At 43.0% G+C, this 21,944-nt stretch overlaps 1 protein-coding gene across 5 annotated transcripts in view; it reads left to right on the top strand.

The window, feature by feature from the left end:
* Nucleotides 1-3,118: 3,118 nt before the first annotated feature.
* Nucleotides 3,119-21,944, top strand: part of LOC137258785 (QRFP-like peptide receptor) — a 53,554-nt gene continuing 34,728 nt past the window's right edge. The window contains exons 1-2 of one of the 5 annotated variants that reach the window (XM_067796476.1): nucleotides 6,477-6,714; nucleotides 15,202-15,296. The gene's annotated coding sequence lies outside the window, so the exon portion shown is untranslated. Of the gene's footprint in view, nucleotides 3,515-6,463; nucleotides 6,715-15,201; nucleotides 15,297-17,423; nucleotides 17,504-21,944 lie in introns of those variants that run through there. The other 4 variants (XM_067796472.1, XM_067796473.1, XM_067796480.1 and 1 more) reach the window with 4 other exon arrangements.

The following is a 21,944-nucleotide window of genomic DNA, read 5'->3' as shown; positions in this document are numbered from 1 at the left end:
AGGGCTAGACACACTTCATACAGAGTCCTCGCTACGGGGCCGGACAGACTTCACACCCCGTCATTGCTGCACATCCGGACACACTACACACAGTGTCGTCGCTTTAGGGTCCGGCAGACTTTACACAGTGTTGTCGCTACAGGGTCCGACAGACTTCACACAGTGTCGTCACAGCAGGACTGGACACACTCCACACGGCGGCCGGACAGATTACACAGAGTGTCGTTGCTGCAGCGCCGGACAGACTTCACACAATGTCGTTGCTGCAGGCCGGACACACTCCGCACAGTGTCGTTGCTGCAGGGCCGGACAGACTTCACATAACGTCGTTGCTGCAGGGCCCGACAAACTTCACACAGTGTCGTTGCTGCAGGGCCGGACACACTCCACGCAGTGTCGTCACAGCGGGGCCCGACATAGTTCACACAGTGTCTGTCGTCACAGCAGGCATACAGGAACATGTACCTGCTCGTGTGTAGACTTTAGGGCACTTAGATGAGCACGAGATACTGCGTGGGTGCACGTGTCGGTGAAGAAAACAGGGCACACATGTGGTTTCCACAGGTTGGGTCAAATATTGATTGAAAGTAGTTAAGTGCGAGCCATGTGTGACGTGTTCTATAAAGGAAAGTACATCAGATATAACTTGTGACTGGTAACGTGGGATAAAGGACATTTTAACAGTTCAGTGATAGAATCCCATAGAAAGCAAGAATATCTACGAAATATGTAAGATAATGATTTTGAGGAGGAATTCCATTTTATCATTAAATGTCCTGCATGGTAACATATAAGATCACGTTATATCAAGCCATTTTATTATAAGCACTACTTAATATATACTGAGTCAAAAAGGAAACGTCACATTCTTTCTTCACGGCACCATAAAAGAACAATAGATGGTAAGATGGTTACATTGATATTATTTCATTGCTGAGATCTGTGTGATGTACTCAATACACTGACAGTGCCACAATCAGTTCCATCAGGCTACACCCCCGTTCCAAAACATGGGTATACAGAATGTCAAATCACAATAATAAAAAATCGAAATTTCTCAGTTCATTCATTTCGTGTCAACATCGCTGTATGCGGCCGGGCATTATCATGCTGTTGAACTGTCGACCTGGGCCATGAGCCGCCATGAAAGGAACGAGTAAGGGATGAGCACCTGGTCGCGGTAAGAAGCAGCCGTGAGGTTTCCACGGATGATCAGAAGTGAGGAAGGGTTGTTTCCACAGAAAGTACCCCACGCCATGCAACTTCCTCCAACTTTGGTTCGTGTAGACGGCAGAAATGTGCCACGTAGGTGACGTAGTACGATTTGACGGTCTTCTGCTCGTGACGTCACACGTGGACGACCGGACCTTGGGCGATCGGAAGTGGTGCCAGTTTCTTGTATACGACCTCGCAAGTCATACACAGTACGACTGCTGCATCCCATTGCTCTTACGACGTCAATAACTGATATCTTCCCGCTTGCAACATGCCAGGGGCACGTTCACGTTGCACATTTGACAATCATGGCATTTAATGTACCGTTAGAACTGTGGTTTAAAAGTGTGTTTTTTTTCAATTTTTGAGGCCAATGCAAACACGTGCAAACACTGCGAAGATCACGTGATCGACTGCACATGCAAAAGCTGATTTGGCACTAACGTCATTTGGACGACAAATGGATTGGTTTGAGTGGGTTTTGCTAACGTTTTTATAGAGTCGAAAGATAGGGATTCCATTTCGGATACATAGATGTATCATCAGAGAAGCAGTATTCATTATTTTTAACAATAATTTACATTTTGTGAAGTTTCTTTTTGAACTCAGTATATAATTTTTGTGAATTTGATATCAAACCAGACTACAATGCAAATACTGGGCAAGTATATTCATGAATCATTCCAGCTGATAAACTACAGTTAAAGACTCATCAAGATGTCAGTCCTCACTGCTTCATAACCGAGGATAGCAGTATCTTACCATAGGCATTCATGCGTCATGATCAGTGAAGGTTATTCAAAATAGGGCGAACAGATGGTAGACAATACATTGCTCCTGTGTTGACATGAATACATGCTACATGTGTGGACGCAGAATGTGCGTCACGTATGTGTGACAGTGTAGAATATAGGGCACAAATATGAGAGCATAGAATAAACGTCACGTGTGTAAATGTGTAGTGAAGGTCACGTGTGTCAAGATGTACAATAAATGTCACACGTGTAAAAGATGAAGAATATACGTCAAGTGTGTGAAAGTGAAGGATAAAGGTCGCGTGTGTGAATGTAAAACATTAACGTCACGGGTGTGAAGGTGACGAATAAAGGTCACATGCATGAATGTGAAGAAGAAAGATCACGTGTGTGAACGTGTAGAATATAGGTCACACGCGCGTGTGTGTAGAACATAGCTCACAGATATGAGGGTGTAGAATATAGGTCGCCTGTGCATGGGTGGAGATGATAGGGTACGTGTATAATTGTATATGAATGTGTATGAATGTTTATGGTAGGGCACGTGAGTATGAGTGCATGTATGGTAGGGCACGTGTGTATGAGTGTATATATGGTAGGGCACGTGTGTATGAATGTATATATGATAGGACATGTGTATGAGTGTATATATGATAGGACATGTGTATGAGTGTATATATGATAGGACATGTGTATGAGTGTATATATGATAGGACATGTGTATGAGTGTATATATGATAGGACATGTGTATGAGTGTATATATGATAGGACATGTGTATGAGTGTATAAATGGTAGGGCACCTGTGCATGAGTGTATGTGATAGGTCACATGCATGAATGTACATATGTCAGTGTTAACAATCAAGTATGCACAGTTTGCCACACATTATGTCTTAAAATGCCATCTAATCGTGAATGGTCCTCACTTGTCTGCTCACTTTGATATGGCCTGTGAGCCTTGTTCGGCAGGTGAGCGACATCTGTAGATGTGAACAATCCTGCATCACAGCTGAGAAAGAATGCCCTCAAATCTCAATAAATCGACGGTAAATAATTCGTGCAACACGTTTCGTAGTCTTTATTGCACGCCTTCAGCAAACGGGGCCATACCTCCTCCCACGCTCAGTAACGCGCCCTGAAAGCAGTTACCTCCCTTCTCCATGGCACATTGGAATGTGTGTCTGGTCACCACGCCCGACCAACCAGGGGTTGGGGTTGGGGAACTACAAGTTTGCGTGTGTAGTGGAAAGACCGCGTGCTGTAACCGCGAGTCATTCATGAATGAGCGCAGCCGCTGATGCTCTATTATATATGCAAGCGTCTGTGTATTTTCTCGGCAGCTGAGAGCGGGACAGTTCTCGTGAAGCTGTTCAGTGATTTTGTGCTGAACACCAGTGACAGATTCAGTCTTGTATTTCCTCTTAACTGGACCGTCCACGGATTCTTTCACTACTGGCACCTCATCACTGTCGACCTCAACGTTTGGAGAATCACTCTCTTAAATCGTTCCTCTAGATTTACAAGACAGCACCGCAGCTTTGAGGTGAGTCATTTGTAAAACGCTTTGTTATCTATCCATAGTTGCAAGGATTACATAAAGCATGTTCAACAGAAATGACTGTTTAAAGGGATCGGTTTTCAATAAGCTGTACATTCAGCATCGATCATCATATACGCAAGCATTCGCGCCGAAGCATCTCATAGTTGACGATAAATACTTGAGATGTAACCATGAAAGACCACAGGTCTTGTAGTTTTTGTTGAGGAAATGCTCGTTACTGATTGTACTGTTTTCACACATAATGATTATTCAGAATGAATTTATTATGCTTGGCTCGCTTTTATCTACATTGACAAGAATCTGTGTCACTTCGGTCACTGGGGCATGAAGCTCGTGGAGAATGGAACAGGATGGTTTGATAATAAAATGTATTTCATAGCTATTGAAATTTATTGGTTAGATTAAACTGCATACATCGCTTTACAGTAAAACGTTCGCCGCCACCCCCTGCTTGGAAATAAGAAATTATCAAAACCGGAAGCCTAACGTACTTTAGAAACAGTGAATTTATGTTGGACTAGTGTTGGTGACCATGGTTTATGTTAGGTCGCTATAACTCTGGATAAGTGTGAAACAGGGGCCAAATGTGACGCAGGGCTAAATGTGACACAGGGGCCAAATGTGAAACAGGGCTACATGTGAAGCAGGGGCTAAATGTGTAGCAGGGGCAAATGTGAAGCAGGGACTAAATGTCAAGCAGGGACTAAATGTCAAGCTGGGCCTTTATATGAAGCAGGGTCTATATGTTAAGCGTCGGCTAAATGTGAAGCAGGGGCTATATGTGAAGCGTCGGCTAAATGTGAAGCAGGAGCTATATGTGAAGCGGGGGGTTAATTTCGGGGCGGGGCAGGGCAGGGCAGGGCAGGGCAGGGCAGGGCAGGGCAGGGCAGGGCAGGGCAGGGTGTAACTATGGATTTTACTTCGACATGAATCTGACATTCCGGGTTGAAACTGAACTCTCTCCCTTCCCTTGTTTATTGACTGATTTGCACCGAGCACACTAAATCTATAGTACGAAGGGATATTAGTATAGTATGAAAGAAGCCGATTATATATCACTCTTGCGGGATGTAATGCACAGGGTAAACTCAGTCATACGTCTAGAAACGAAAGACTTCATAGTTATTAAGACGTTTTAAATATACTGGACAAAGATGTGGATATTTGTATGTATTCATTGACATACTGATGAAATATCAGTTATAAAAATACCCATATCCCGAACTTATATTGTCCAGCATAGAAACCTACGGTTAACCTGCTGTGGTTGCCCATGCGTGTGCGCGTGGCGATTACTTTAGGGAACACGAAACAAGTGACTTATATTGAACAAATACAATGTATCTTCTGCTTTGGGGTTGTCTTTTGTGAAGATCTTTGGGATTTGCCACCAGTGTCACACAGGTCTGTCCATCATTCAGCAGATGAGGTGGTGGATGATATACTTAACCTCTACTAAGGTTAATCTTAACTCCCATTCATTAACACTATACTAAGGTTATCTTGCTGACTTACGATCACCCTAGTCCTATGTGAAAGGAGGCCCTGGTCACGGCGGACTTGCATTATGACCAAGGGAAGGAGAAATGGCTAAACCAATACTTTAGCACACCCACCTGAGACATGAATAACTAGGGCTGCCTGTCACAGTGTAGTGAGTGGGTGACGGTGTAAAGTGCTTGTGTTGTAATGACCATTTCACCAGCCCGTGTCACCAGGGTGTACTGATGTTTTATCTTATTACAGAACATTGTGGTTAGTTTGTGTCAACAGTGCCGGGAACACTCCCATGTGTAAATCACGTGACCCTTAGCGCGCCCCAACCAGAGGAAGTTGCAGGTCAGTGTTAAGGAAACAGACGAGACCATATCTTGCCATAAAAATATATTTGATAATTTTCGTACACTTCACAAGTTGAGGTTATGAATCACTGTCACGTAGTAATGTAAAGTGCATCCCCGATGCAGTCACAGAAACTGTGTTGTGAACGAACACCAACACCCCAATGTACGTCGATCACTTTATGTGGACACTAGCTGGATCATTAGCCTGTCGCTTTAACCAACTGGTTCATTGCTACAGCGGTGGTGAGCGAACAAGAGTTTCAGTCAATGTCCATTGTACATAGCTCAGACGAAGTTGTGTTGGAGACGACAAAATGGATCGTGTGTCCGCCTCGGTGATTGCATACGACTTAAACTTGGTTATGATCTCTGTCTCTACTAGACTGCACCAACATCACCGTGATATACCTCCATTATCCGTGTGTGTGGTGTTAAACAGAAAATACAAAACACTTCCGTAAACGTATTAAGAATTCCTTGCCAGGGCAGACAATTTCAACTACATATTTCAAAGAATATGTCTCCAGTAGCCAGTGGTAGTGGTAAGACCCCATATACGAGACCGGGTGATCATACACGCATGTCATCGTTTTTAGTGTGCAGACCGATGCTCATGTTAACCACTGGATTATGTGGACAATACTCGTGCTTACAGACCGATGTCATGTAGTTGGAATATTAACGAATCCAGGGTTTAACAAGCAAACAAACAGGGCGCAAATACCGCACTGACCTCAGTGACCACAGAAACATCGTGTGCAGCGGTCGTCATTGATAATGCTCCAACTTCCCAACCCTTGTTTATTTAAACCTAAGCGGGTACTTTATTGGGACTCCGTAGATATGTCGGCACCCCAGCCTATCCTTGATAACAGTTAACAAACGATGACACACATGTATGCACCCCGTATCGTCACCTAGCTTTTTATACCACACCGTGTGTTGCGGTACCTGTGATCAATATCTCTAATCTGTCCTTCAAACTGTGTTCTTCTTTATTAAGCTTACAAACCAACGCGGTGTGCGGCAATGATAAATGCTTTTACATGGTAATAAATCACTGTAAGGCTTGGTTGGCTATTGTATTACAAGCGCCATGTGCTTCAATCAGTTATGCAGTAGTTGATGACGCCTACCTTTGCTATGTTAAGGAAATAGTGAAGGCATTACGAGCGAAACATCGCTTTTTACATGTAGATGCATGGAATGTGGACATATGTGCACTGTGACGAGAGATCCATGTGTATGCGCTCTGACGTTGTACATTGTGTATGACACGACACACCCAGGCTGTACTGACGTAACGTACGTGCCCCCGCAGTGGTGAATGATCTTGAGGTAAACCTAGCTTTGTCTTCTACAACATGTCTACCGTACGTGCGAGAATGTGCAGGCAAAATGTCGCCGGCATTTCCATAACTTTCACGTGTTTTTTTTTACATTATTCTTAAACGCTTACACTCTCCAGGATGACATTATTCTACTAAGTGGCATTTCGTTTGGCCGCTGGTATCGATCGCTGTCAGACATGTTTGTTATATGTACACACCCCTTGAAAGGTATCCTGTCGCCCTCCAACTCGCGGTGACGTACTGGGCAGTTTGTTTCTCAAAGACGTGAGCAATGCACTTACCATAGGTATAATTTATTCCCCAGACAAGACACGAATTCAACGGACTAAATAAAATGCAGACGTTATTCACAAATGTGAAGAGTAATGGACGGAATACTACAAGTACACTACCGTGCGAAAGAAAGTATAGACTGGACGAGTTTATATAGTGGTGGCGAGTGGTCCTGTGCGTAGTGCTCAGCTCACCATCAGTTGAAGTTAAGCACCGTCGAGCTCGGACAGTCCTTGGATGGGTGGCCGTGTTTGGCAGTTTAACTCCTGAGAGTTTCTAGGACTTCGGTCCTGCCCCACAACGAAGCACACGGGAAACATGTGGCCTCACCGCGAGTGAGTATTTTTCAATTTTTCAAATTTCACCCAGCACAAAATGGGTACCCGGTGAGTCCTGTGACTATTACCGTCTAGCGCCTAAGAGGCGGCTTGGGTTATACGAGGTAATGATAATTAGATTCTGATTAGAGCGTCCAGTGAGCAACTAGTCAAATGAATACTAGGCGCTATATAAGTGAATTATTATTACTATGTTTTACAGATTGAGATAGAAATGTAGCAGAGAGGGTTTGGGTGATCCTGGCACAGTCAGGCTGGTCAAGCTCATCATCATCTCAGGGCCCTCGCCCCCTCTACACGCAGCCCGGACAGCGAATGGGACTTCTCCCAGGAAACACTGCCTAGTCGAACCCACCAAGAACTTTCCGGAGAATATGGAGGCTCCCCAACACTGCAGCCTTCTGCATTACCCAGATTGTCAGAAGGGCTGTTCTCCCGGTGGAGAACTCTCCTCATCTGCGCCAAGAGATCAGGAGGTACCAAACCAAGGTCACCGAGAACAATGGGGAGTCTGACGACAGTGTACTTGGGATGCAAGCGAGACATTTCAAAGGCGAGGTCCGCACATTTATCATGCTTTAGCTGAATCTTGTCAATCACATTGCTGTCAAAAGGGACAGTAAATTCAGTGATATAAATAATTTCATTAGTTTTATCAAAAAGAACAAGATCAGGTTTGTTGGCTGGAATTCGTCTCAGGCTGTATATTGGCCTATTCCAGAGAAGTTAGAAAGCATCATTTTCCAGGACTTCCTGGACATGTTCAGGGTCGTACCATGGATGGACCTCGGGGTCAAAGCCACAGACATGGCGGAGACGATAATAAAAGCAGCGAGCCATGCTGTCATGTCTTTTAAGATATGCTGTTTGTGCCAAGGAAGGGCATCCATTGACAAGGTGTTGGACAGTCTCTGTGAATTCATTGCAAAGACGACATTTCATATTGATATTTTCTTTAATAATCACATTCTGGCGATTGCGAGTGGGAAGTGACTGGTCCTGAGCAGCAAAAAGGAAGCCCTCAGTTTCACATTTGAGACCAGCCGACTTCATCCAGGCGAAGGAGTCGGTTGGATTGCTGTTCTGTTCCACACACCGCATGTAAACACGATGCAATGGCTTCTCAGAAAGCGTCTCCACCAGGGACCGACTCTGGGCTGACTTGGTGAAGGACTCCACCTGGTTTACTCCCATCACTGTACCGTCCAGCAGTACATCGCCATGGGCAAAATCAACTTCAAATTTCGAATTGTGTCCAACAACCTTGGCACGCTTAAAATAGCTGTAGAATTCCTTGCTTTCATCATGAGTCTTGACGTGCATCACCAGAGGATCATCTGATAAATAAATATGTGCAAAAGTGCACAATAGAATTCTATCATGAAGAGCTTCCACATTAATCAAATCCCGACCTCCAGAATTGATTGGCATGTATAAACGATTAAGAGAGGAACGAGGGTGGTGTGCTCTGTTATCAGACATGATCCTCCTGGTCAGGCGGTCAAGACTCTGGATGTCTTGTTTAGTCCAATCAACTACTCCAAAGGAATAGGAAAGGACTGGCACAGCAACAGGACTGGCACAGCAAAAGTATTGGTGGCTTTGACCACTGTCCTTGTTTCGAGCATTTAGCTTTGAACTCCAGATTTTCTTTAAACGAGATTTATACTCGGCCCGAAGTTTATCTTGAATCTGGGCATTCTGGAGCTTGTCTCGAACTTGCATTCCAAGATAGGTGTAGGCCTGATCTTCCTCAAGATGCTCAATAACTCCTCCCCCTTGTAACCTGACTGATCCATTATTAGTTACCTTGCCACGTTTCAAATGAAGAGTATTACATTTGTCGAGTCCAAAAGTCATGCCAGTATCATTAGAGAAGGACTCAACAAGGAGAACCTGTTCTTTCAAATTGGTCTTTCCCTTGGCAAGGAGCTCGATGTTATTTTTTACAGATTAGAATGAAAATGCAGCAGAGAGGGTTCGGGTGATCCTGGCACAGTCAGGCTGGTCAAGCTCATCATCATCTCAGGGCCCTCGCCCCCTCTACACGCAGCCCGGACAGCGAATGGGACTTCTCCCAGGAAACACTGCCTAGTCGAACCCACCAAGAACTTTCCGGAGAATATGGAGGCTCCCCAACACTGCAGCCTTCTGAATTACCCAGATTGTCAGAAGGGCTGTGCTCCCGGTGGAGAACCCGGGCACTCTCCTCATCTGCGCCAAGAGATGAGGAGGTACCAAACCAAGGTCACCGAGAACAATGGGGAGCCTGACGACAGTGTACTTGGGATGCAAGCGAGACATTTCAAAGGCGAGGTCCGCATATTTATCATGCTTTAGCTGAATCTTGCCAATCACATTGCTGTCAATTGGGACAGAAAATTCAATGATATAAATAATTTAATTGGTTTTATCAAAAAGGACAAGATCAGGTTTGTTGGCTGGAATTCGTCTCAGGCTGTATATTGGCCTATTCCAGAGAAGTTTAAAAGCATCATTTTCCAGGACTTCCTGGACATGTTCAGGGTCATACCATGGATGGACCTCGGAGTCAAAGCCACAGGCATGGCGGAGACGATAATAAAAGCAGCGAGCCATGCCATCATGTCTTTTAAGATATGCTGTTTGTGCCAAGGAAGGGCATCCACTGACAAGGTGTTGGACAGTCTCTGTAAATTGATTGCAAAGACGACATTTCATATTGATGTTTTCTTTAATAATCACATTCTGGCGATTGCGAGTGGGAAGTGACTGGTCCTGAGCAGCAAAAAGGAAGCCCTCAGTTTCACATTTGAGACCAGCCGACTTCATCCAGGCGAAGGAGTCGGTTGGATTGCTGTTCTGTTCCACACACTGCATATACACACGATGCAATGGCTTCTCAGACAGCTTCTCCACAAAGGACCGACTCTGTGCAGACTTGGTGAAAGACTTCACCTGGTTTACTCCCATCACTGTACCGTCCAGCAGTACATCGTCAACAACAAAATCAAGTAGCTGTGGAATTCCTTGCTTTCATCATGAATCTTGACATGCATCACCAGAGGATCATCTGACAAATAAATATGTGCAAAAGTACACAATAACATTCTGTCATGAAGAGCTTCCACATTAATCAAACCCCGACCTCCAGAATTGATTGGCATATATAAACGATTAAGAGAGGAACGAGGGTGGTGTGCTCTGTTATCAGACATGATCCTTCTGGTCAGGCGGTCAAGATTCTGGATGTCTTGTTTTGTCCAATCAACTACTCCAAAGGAATAGGAGAGGACTGGCACAGCAAAGGCATTGGTGGCTTTGACTTTGTTTCGAGCATTTAGCTCTGAACTCCAGATTTTCTTTAAACGAGATTTATACTCGGCCCGAAGTTTATCTTTAATCTGGGCATTCTGGAGCTTGTCTCGAACTTGCATTCCAAGATAGGTGTAGGCCTGATCTTCCACAAGATGCTCAATAACTCCTCCCCCTTGTAACTTGACCGATCCATCATTAGTTACCTTGCCACGTTTCAGATGAAGAGTATTACATTTGTCGAGTCCAAAAGTCATGCCAATATCATTAGAGAAGGACTCGACAAGGAGAACCTGTTCTTTCAAATTGGTCTTTCCTTTGGCAAGGAGCTCGATGTCATCCATATAGAGGAGATGAGTAAGAGGTGTTGGGGATCTGTGCTGAGGAGGTCCGGGATGGTACCCTTCCTCCCCGTTGAGCACGAAACTCAAAGGATTTAGAGACAGACAAAAAAACAATGGACTGAAGGAGTCCCCCTGAAATATTCCCCTTCTGATTGGAATAGATTCCGAAGTCTGCACCTCTCCTTGCGAGTACATCTCAAGTTGAGTCGACCAGCAACTCATTAAAGACTTGAGTAAATGAAGTAGTCGCTCAGGGAGGTCAATACACTGAAGAGACTTCAGAATCCATTCGTGAGGGACAGAGTCGTATGCCTTTTTGTAGTCTATCCAGCACATGGAGAGGTTGCGGTGGTATGTCTTAGCCTCTTCCAAAATCATTTTCTGTACAAGAAGTTGATCCTTGCACCCCCAACATCCCTTTCTCGCCCCCTTCTGCTCTCTGTAAATTATCTCATTGGACGAGCAGTAAGATGACACGAGGTTTGTTAAACACCCTGTGAATAGTTTGTATTGAGTATTTAGACATGTGATAGGGCGAAAGTTTTTGGGATCAGTCAAGTCTCCTTTTTTGGGAAGGAGTATTGTGCGACCTTTGCAGAACCATGGAGGAACATCACCTGTGTCCACAAGAGAGTTAAAACAGTGAAGTAATGGTGTTTGGACACAAGGGAACAGTTTCCAGTACCGGTTTCGAATGCCATCAGGCCCTGGAGCTGTATTAGATTTGGACTTTGTAATGACACTTTTCAGGCAATCTGGTGAGATGTAACAGACAAACGACCTAGTTACTTTCTCATGCATTGCATGGTCATAATCACTTACCCATGGTGCCTCCAGGTTACAGTTGCCGGGTACAGACCACAACTGTTTCCAGAACCTTTCATTGGCATCCATGGGAGGCCGCAACTTGTTTTAAGTTGCCTATAGAATTGTTTTTCATTATTCTTAAACATTTTATTTTGCTTGATAAATTTGTTTCTCTTTTCCCATTTTTTCTTTCTTTCTGTCCAAACTTTTATTTTTGCCTTAAGGGAATCGACAATTTGGAGAAGTACCTTTTCTTTTGTTGTCTTGTATTGTAATTTTAATTTTCTCCAAATTGCCTTTTGTCGTTTAGACATGGGATTCCCTGATGATCGTAATTTCAGGCACAGCTCTATCCAGGAAATATATTTTCTAGTTTCTGTTAATTTCACTTGAAACCGGTTTTTCCTTGGTTTGTTGTTCTTAGTAGTAGAAGATTTTTCTTTGGAAACTGTGTGAAGTTCCTCCAAAGTTCGCGCGGCAGCATAGACGCAGGAATTTATTTCATGTAATGAACAGTCCGCAGAAAGTTTTAGAGAGATAATTTCATTTAGTGAATCAATTTCATTTTTGGGAAAAGACACGTTTAGTTGTTTAATTGGCCTCCGTTTCTCTAAAGGTAAATCACAAATTTCCTCATAAATAGAAGTAAACAAAATGTACACAGGATTTTCGGTAAGGTCTGCAACTGAAGAAGAGGAAGAGTGAGGGTCCAAAATTGCGGGGCCAATTGGCTCTTTCTCGGAAGAGTTTCCACCAGGAAGAGGAAAGAGGTTGACACGGACGTCCATAAGAAGTTTGGGGTCAGCTGCCACTTGAGCATTTTGCTCTTGCAAAGGTTCCTGACGGGCACCAGTTGTGGGTTGAACTGGCTCACGGGGCATGAGATGTCTTAGCCGCCGGAGTTGATCTCGGAGATTTTGCTCCGTCAGGTAAGCATACATGGGCATGGCATTGTCCCAATGCAGCTTAAGCGACTTGCCATTGATGCGTGGATTATCAGGCCACCCTGTCGCTTTCGCACACTCTAGTAGTGTGGACTTTAGATGGTTTGACCAAGATATTCTTGGTTGGGTTCTGTGCCTTCCCCTGGGGCAAGTCCCATCTCCAGTATGGTTTGTGTTACTACTGGAGGAAGGCTGACTGGGCTGCGGAAATGAAAGATGGAGTTTTCCTTGTCTGTCTGTAACCCAGTAAAATACCAGCTTTGGGGGGTCAGCCCTAACTGGGTGATGTACGTTCAGTTCAGGGAATAAAATTCCCCTATCTAGGCCCACCACGAAGAGGCGTACATCATCAGGCCCCTCGATGTTATTATTAATATGATTATTATTATTATCATTAGTGATCCCCACAACCCGTCTGTGATACCCGTTCAATTACATTACCATCGTACCCGTCAAGATCAGGGCTGATTTCATTTTCTGATTACACGTCCAGTTCTTTTTCCCCAGAACCCAAACAATTAAGAGACGTTTACAAAGGACCAACGTTTACATGACTTTCACTTGGACGGTTCAAAGTGTCTAAATTCCAGTAAGCCGCCACAATGGTACACTGTTCAAAGTACAGCACACATCACGTGCTGTGGTTTTTTGATGACGTAGCCGAGAGCTGGGTTCCGGGGAAAGTGGTTTGTATTTCCCGAGATGCCGGCTTCAGTCAGCTGTTGAACCAAGTCCACAATGACGTTCTAAATACAAGTCGTGTACTGATCTAGTACCATCGTACCCGTCATGCAATGTGTCGGACGTCATGCAATGTGTCGGACGTCATGCAATGTGCGATTTCCGTGACTTCTTACAAACTGTAAATGGGTATTAATCCTGATAACTTGGAATAAACGTTGCACTCGAAGGAAAGAGTTAGTGTGATTGACACATTTGAATATATAAATGAGAAAATATTTTTTTTAATATTCGTTACAATACGTTTAATCAATAGCCCAAACAGGGCCATGTACGTAGTATAATATGCCGTTTGTAAAATGATTCTCTAGACCTCGAATCATAAATTTGGAAATCACAAATTTAGAAGAATCTGCTTGCATTTCTGGATGCCATAGCTGACTGAAAATGAAATATGGAGAAGCACTGGGGTTTTTGAAACCGGAATACGTGCATCGTTGCACAACAGGTTGACATGCACAGGAACACCGCATACCGCTTGTGGAGACTTTATGAACAAAACGCCGTCGTTGAAGACCGTCCCCGAAGAGGCCGTTCACCTGTAACCACGGTTAGCTAACCCAGCCGATGGTAGACGGGGACTCACAACGATGATCGTATCAGGGACCAAATATGGCTACACATAACTGACAAAATATGAGTGGTAGAGTCTGTCAGACGCCCGACAATCGTCTACATGACAAGACATTCCAGGGCCTTCACTGGCGAGAAGAGGACCCGTGATGCATGTAATTACTTGATACCAGCATGTGTCCATATTGTCCCAGACAGGTATCAGTCCATACCGGGTCTAATGGCCCCCTTAGTACATCCATCTCGTTCCTATTTCATGTGCCACACTGAATAGAACAGTTCAGATATGCTTCGTTAGCCAAGCTCCTTGGAGACATACATGTATGTAATGTAGACGCATGTAATACCCCTAGGACGATATACTTCACATGATTGTAGTGCATATGGTCTCTGTGTATATCAGTGTAGATCCATATGTTATTATATAGTAGCTTCTTTTTTGTCACTTCAACTGCCGCCACTGGTTCTACCACTGCTGTTACTGCTACTAGTATCTCTACTGATGGTGCTACCTGCTACTGAATAGTAGAGAGTCTATCCGTAGAACAAATCCGATCCGCTGGTACCCTCCTGCTACTGGTACTCCCCCCCCCCCCCCACACACACACACACCAACCCCTCCTCCCCTCCTCCCCTCCTTACTGGGCGTTCTGAAACAAGAGACCGAACCAAACAAAGATTGGTCAGCTTGTTCCAGTGGTCAGCTCGGTAATCAGAGGCCATATACTTATATATGGTGTCCGGGGTAATTGTGGAGAATCATAATCACAATGACATCTGGAAAGGAGCGTGATAATGATAACATAATCAGTATGCACGGTGAACATAATTTGTACACAATATGCACCTGGAGTGTCGTGTTCGGGGTGCCAGTAATGAACCTCATAGATCCTCTCCTTCTTTCAATGACTGACGGACAAAATGACCAATGGACGACACGAGATGATGCCTCAACAATGTCATGGTCATTTGACAGGTCAGAAACAATACTTGCCTTGTTTCCCTCGATAGGAACGGTCAAGGTTCCAATTGCCGAAAGTATTATTATTAATTACTGCGTGGACAACAGACAGCTGGGTATGAACTGGTCGTATTGTGTTTGGCACCGAGTCAAAAGTTCAATCACAATCAGAGATTACAATGTCATATGTTCATATAGGAAAGGCGACACACGAGACTCAACATTGTATTGCAATTCCACGAATATCCTACATCTGGACAAAGATTGGAGTAAGATAGCACGACTAGTCACAGGTAAGCCTATCAATTTTCTTATGGTGAAATACGATTGACTACCAAACTTCGATCACGTAGTGGAGACACTTGACTGCATAAGTGTCTGAGGTCAAAATGAACAGTTTAAATGATAATTTCTAAAGCTATAAATTATAGACTGGAGGCTTTATTGCCCTCTTATTTAACCTTGCCTCTTCAAAAGATAAAATTACTATACATATATAGACTCAGCATCCAGTACAGCCTTGGAGCTAGGCTATGGGGACACATTCGTTCGCGAAACGGGAAGCCAGTCCTGAATCACCCGTGGCTCCCGTCACAAACACATGCAAAGGAAAAACAAATCGTTCAGTCGAATATTCACGGGGGCATAGTATACAAGTCAACATGGGGAATTGTTTTGGACATACTTTTACTCATAAATTCGTCAGTTTGTAAATGCCATTCAGATTAACTTTCATGCAAAAAGCCAAACATTTCCGACTGGATATTAACTCAGACAAACAAGTTTTGAGCAAGAGTCATAGGTTCTTAGTTCAAAGTGCATAGTTGATTATATCTCAAAAGTCATCAAGTGTGGACTCGAGCTGGTGGAATGTTACTCTGGAACATAGCTATCACGCGACGCCCTGAACTGCTCGTCTCGTGACGTAATGCTATGTTTTTACATCCCGGATAGATTACTTTAAGAGCACTGGGTTATTTGAAGGAATTTTATCTACATTTAAAACTTGCATGAGAAAATGTATTTCAAAGGGTTTGTCCCGAAACAACATGTTGACTTTCAGACGGAATGGAATAGTATTCTCTGTTATCTGTGATATATTACTTCATTATTACTGAGTGAAGAAATTTAAGTGGAAAGCATACACATGTCACATGCTGTCTGTGGGAATCAGTTTATCCCGAACTGAAACTGATCTCTAACATGATTATCTGGAAACATGTCACAGTCATCTGGAAGTATCGCACATGTTATATGCAAGAGGATCAACGGTATTTTCAAGTATACCAAAGGAACATCACAGTATTTCAACGATAAGGTATATCATCTAGAAAGTTGAGATATACCACATAGTCCTCGTGTTATTTCGAAACTTATGACATCTGGAAGTAGTGTTATATTATCTAAATCGGGACAGCCGTCGTCCAAATATTCCTAAAAACCAAAAACTGTAGCCAAGCCATATGAGACATATTTGTTATTATATATTCTGCATTCTTAACCTTTATGACTATCACACTGTACATTGTCTTGTCAACCACCATATTCTTTCTCACTTCAATTAATTACTGTATATGACATTTTGTGACCTTAGTTGGTCATCCCTAGACTAATGCTTAGTCTCTGACTATATCATTTTGATGGTAACAAATGAACCCATATATATTGAAAAGCAGCCCCAGGGACACCAGACATTCAACACCTAAGGAAATTTATACTTGCCTTATTTAGGGCTTTAGCATTGCACAGAGGACTTGGCAGTAAGGAAAATAATATGGTGCAGGGACCTTGAAACAGATAACGTCACCCCTCTTGGTGGTGTCTGTTATCACATCAACTGTACAAGGAAGTACAATTGTTTCTCTATCTGTCCATTGTTGAGTGTTTGCTTTTCCATTGTTGTCAAAAACTGTATATCACATGCTGACATTTATATTCTCAAAGTGAAATCCGGTATTCCGAGTGTCTGCTTAGGGACGATCGCGGGCAGGATGAAGCCACTTGGTGGAATCGCCTGAGATTGAGCTGGAAGTCCGCTCACTTCATTCATGTACGCTTGACTTTGTCATGTCTTGTGGAACCAACTGAAAAAGTTTGAACTCAACTATGCCTTCGTCTCCGTCAGGTTACAGTATGTACACATCCAAGTTAATTCCCCTGACGACCATATACCGCGTCGACAGTCTATTACGTTCTCCGGAAATTATAAACTGCAATTCAAGGTACTTGATTAGCTAACAGGTGTTATTTCTGTGTTGGTGTTTAAATAACAAGACATCATCATAAAAACCACGTCCACTTTATTCTGATTGTCTGATAGAAGGACGAACGGTCATGTAATCCATTATGACGTTACTGTTTCGTTCACTTATCGGAAGTTTAGTGTGTGAGTATAAAACACGTAATACTTTCTGAGACTTGAACTCCGTGCACGTTTGTGTGTATGGAGCAGTAAAGACACAATGTGTAAACTGAAGGAAATGGAGGGAAATTGGAGGAGGTAAGTTGTAGTTAGTCACATGTTTTCTGCAAGACTATCACGTGAAAGAATATCGTTTGTGACTTAGTAGTATATCAGTGATGTCTGATAGAACATGGATGTTTTCTGGTAGTATACCAGTGTTGTCTGATAGAACATGGATGTTTTCTGGTAGTATACCAGTGTTGTCTGATAGAACATGGATGTTTTCTGGTAGTATACCAGTGTTGTCTGATAGAACATGGATGTTTTCTGGTAGTATACCAGTGCTGTCTGATAGAACATGGATGTTTTCTGGTAGTATATCAGTGTTGTCTGATAGAACATGGATGTTTTCTGGTAGTATACCAGTGTTGTCTGATAGAACATGGATGTTTTCTGGTAGTATACCAGTGTTGTCTGATAGAACATGGATGTTTTCTGGTAGTATACCAGTGTTGTCTGATAGAACATGGATGTTTTCTGGTAGTATACCAGTATTGTCTGATAGAACATGGATGTTTTCTGGTAGTATACCAGTGTTGTCTGATAGAACATGGATGTTTTCTGGTAGTATATCAGTGTTGTCTGATAGAACATGGATGTTTCCTGGTAGTATACCAGTGTTGTCTGATAGAACATGGATGTTTTCTGGTAGTATACCAGTGTTGTCTGATAGAACATGGATGTTTTCTGGTAGTATACCAGTATTGTCTGATAGAACATGGATGTTTTCTGGTAGCATACCAGTGTTACCTGGTGGTATGGCAATGTTATCTGGTACTAAATCAGTGTCATCCGATGGTGTGTCAGTGCTATCCAATAGTATATCAATGTTATCTGGTAGTATATCAATGTTATCCTATAGTATATCAATGTTATCCTATAGTATATCAGTGTTATCCGATGGTATTTCAGTGTTATTTAACACCATGTCAATGCTATATGTTTGTTTATCAATGTTATCTGGCAGTATATCAGTTTTATCCGGTAGTATATCAGTTTTATCTGGTGGTATGAGGTAGTATATCAGTGGTATGAGGTAGTATACCAATGTTATTTGGACTATATCAATGGTATCTGTTACTATATCGGTGTTGTCTGATATTATATCGGCCCTATTCGACAGTATATCAGTGTTACCTGGAGCTGTGTATTCATTCCTGTGACACAACAAACAACTTAACCACTCACTCGACCTTGACCGGGACTTGTGGTGTTGCATGTTTGAAATACATTGTTCTTGTCGGGCGTGACTCAGATCCCTGGGTCGCTGTGACAGTCGCTCTTCGCGCTGTACAAGTGTGTTGGAGATTGGGTTTCATGTGATAAATGTTTTAATGTCTGCACAGAGGAAATGCTTGTCACGATGTATTGTGTGATTTCCCCGTGGATTGCCCAATTTCCTATATGGGCGCGTAACAATAGTTGACAACCAGCTACATCTACATCTACTGATGGCACTGACACTTGGTGCTGACACATTTTATCTGTCACTGTAGTTCGTGACCACGGTCAACCTTTTCACCATACTGCTAGGGCGGTGGGGTAGCCTAATGGTTGAAGCGTTCAGTCGTCACGCTGGACACTCGGGTTCGATTCCACATGGGTTCAATGTCTGAAGCCCATTTCTGGTGTCCCCTGCTGTGATATTGCTTGAATATTCCTAAAAGCGGCGTAAAACCCAACTCACTCACTCACTCATTCCTGGAATCTGTCTGTGCCATCCGGGAAGTAAAAGAAATGCGTTGAGTAATAACTGGGTCAAATGGACCACATAACATGTCGCTACTGGTATCTGATGATACAGGAAATATGATAGCTTACTGATGACTAGAAACAGTACAGTGAACGATCATGTGTCAATAATGACCAACTGACCTTCTAATTCCGTACCCCGGGTGTATACGTAGTGCATCAGTTGCAGAATCAGATGGAGAGATTCAATTAGCCAGAACAAAGATACAAAGGGTGCAGGTAAACAGGACAAAGGATCTGTGTGTGTAGAGATATGGAGGCATGTAGCTAGGTAAAATGAGCTGAGGAAACGACGGAAATTTCATCTCAGAATTGTAAATACATTCACGAGTTTGAATTGATGTCACGGATTTTGCGCAATATGCTGTTACGGTGTTCTGGTTGTGTTTGTTGACAGTACGTGTCTTCATAGCAGTGAGCAGGATTATGGCTCAACTCATGGCAAGTTTTTTTATCATGTTATATGTTTTGTTGACTGGGACATAAGGACGAGATTAGGTGTAGGGGTAGAGGTAGGCAGGGGGTAGGGGTAGACAGTGGCGGGTGGTGTTGGTGGTGGTGGTGGTGTGGGTGGCAGTGGACACGGGGGATGGGAGGAGGCGATTGTGGTGATGTTGTTTGCGATGTGTTGGTGATGTGTTGGTTGTATGGTGGTCGTGATAGAAGTTGGTAATGGTGGATGGGTGATGTTAGGTGATTGAGGGCGATGATGATGGGTTGTGAAGTGGTGATTGTGGTGATGATTGGTGATAGGTGGTGATGTTGTTAAAGATTTGTTGGTGATGGGTTGGTTGCATGGTGGTTGTGATGGAGGGTGGTGATGGTGGGTGGTGATGTTAGGTGATGGAGGGTGGTGATGATGGGTTGTGATGTAGTGGTGATGGTGGATGGTAGTGATGCGTTGTGATAGGTTGTTATGGAGGAGGGTAACATGATGGAGATTGGTGATGGTGGGTGGTGATGGAGATTGGTGATGGTGGGTGGTGATGTTGTTAGATGATACAGGGTGGTGATGATGGGTGTGACAGGTGGTGATGGTGGAGGGTAATTTGATGGAGGTTCGAGATGGTGGATGGTGATGGAGACTGGTGATGGTGGATGAAGGTTCTGATGCTGGGATGGTGATTACGATTCCTGGTGATGGTGGCTCTACAGCGTTTGTTCGTCACTTGTACTCGAAGCTAGTGGGTCGAGGGTGCATTAGCAACGAAAATATATGATACATGACGGTTCCAGGTGAACTGAAGGCCATGCCTTACGTTGTTCTATACACCTTGCTGTCTTGGATACAAAAACACATGTGCAAATATATGCAATAAACCAGGGTTCATCAAGCGAAAACCAGGACGTATGTAGTAAAGGCCAAGTACGGTCTTGCGTTAGTACATCAATTCGTCAACATTTCGACAGATCACAACGACCTCTGTGTCTTTAACATCAACAAGTGACGCCACCGAGGTTTAATTTTTCGGGTCTTAAGGGGAAACCGCTTGATATTGTGTATGTATGTGTGTGCGTGTGCGTGTGCGTGTGCGTGTGCATGCGGTAACCCGGGACAAAAGACCGCGTTACTTTCTCAACGGTTGTACAATACAACCCCCAAACTGTCCGCAAAGAGAGGTGTTGAATTAACTCTGATGATTGATTGTTTAAGCAAACCTTATGACAAACATGCTTGACAACGATACAAGAATCTGTATCAAAACGTCGTATCATCTGAATAATGAAGTTGTTTATCCAGATTGTCAGTATATCACTCTCCATGTTCTAAAAAATGCCTCTCAAAGCAGCCATTTTCTATTTCGTGTACATGTTGATTATGGAAAGTACTACGTGAATTTCATGAACCTCAAAATAAATAAGCTCTTTACTTCACAAAGTGGTTGAAATACTGTAATTTACATTTGATTATTAAACTGGCAATGTTTTAAAGGCATACAGGTGAATACCAAATATACTGACTTATGTGATCACTTGCGCTATCAGTAGCTGATTACTGGGTCAAACATAGCTGTCAACCAAGGACAAGATTTAATTGCTTTGAGTGAATTTTCCGCTCTGTCCTACATGGAATCATGATTGTTAATAAGAAGAGTACAAAGACTGTCCACTGTTATCATCAACAAGATAAAGCTAATGGGAGACTAATTATACACGTTCTAATTATATCTGGAGACACAATACAATTTCCTACCAAGCTGATGGAGGGCTATTGTATTAGCAGGTTTATTGTACTGTACAACGCACTTATATTTAAGAACATACTGCTGACTGTTATTTCGTGCATAATGGCCCGTTATTAGCACTTTGCTTGCTGTACACCTTGAATACATGCATTGTCAATACGTCCATGCTTTTAGACATTGACGAAACATTTGTGACCAATATTATATTAATGAAGCACTTGGTGGTCTGTGTATATGCCGTGTAAATCGCCCTACTTGAACAAACATCATTTAGATAAAATATAATACAACATTAGACACATATGTTCGGAGAATTCCGTAATTATGAAAATGTTTAATGCATCTTCCGTAAGTGCGTTCTTATTTGACTACTATTTGTTTAACTGATTACTATCTGTTTCTTATCTGACTACTATATGTTTCTTAATTGACTACTATCTGTTTCTTAATTGACTACTATGTGTTTAACTGATTAGTATCTGTTTCTTATCTGACTACTGTTTCTTAATTGACTACTATCTGTTTCTTAATTGACTACT

The sequence above is a fragment of the Haliotis asinina genome, chromosome 12 (genome assembly GCF_037392515.1).
Source record: "Haliotis asinina isolate JCU_RB_2024 chromosome 12, JCU_Hal_asi_v2, whole genome shotgun sequence".
Lineage (NCBI taxonomy): Eukaryota > Metazoa > Mollusca > Gastropoda > Lepetellida > Haliotidae > Haliotis > Haliotis asinina.
Note: the sequence above shows the minus strand (reverse complement) of the source record. Positions and strands in the feature narration are given on the sequence as shown.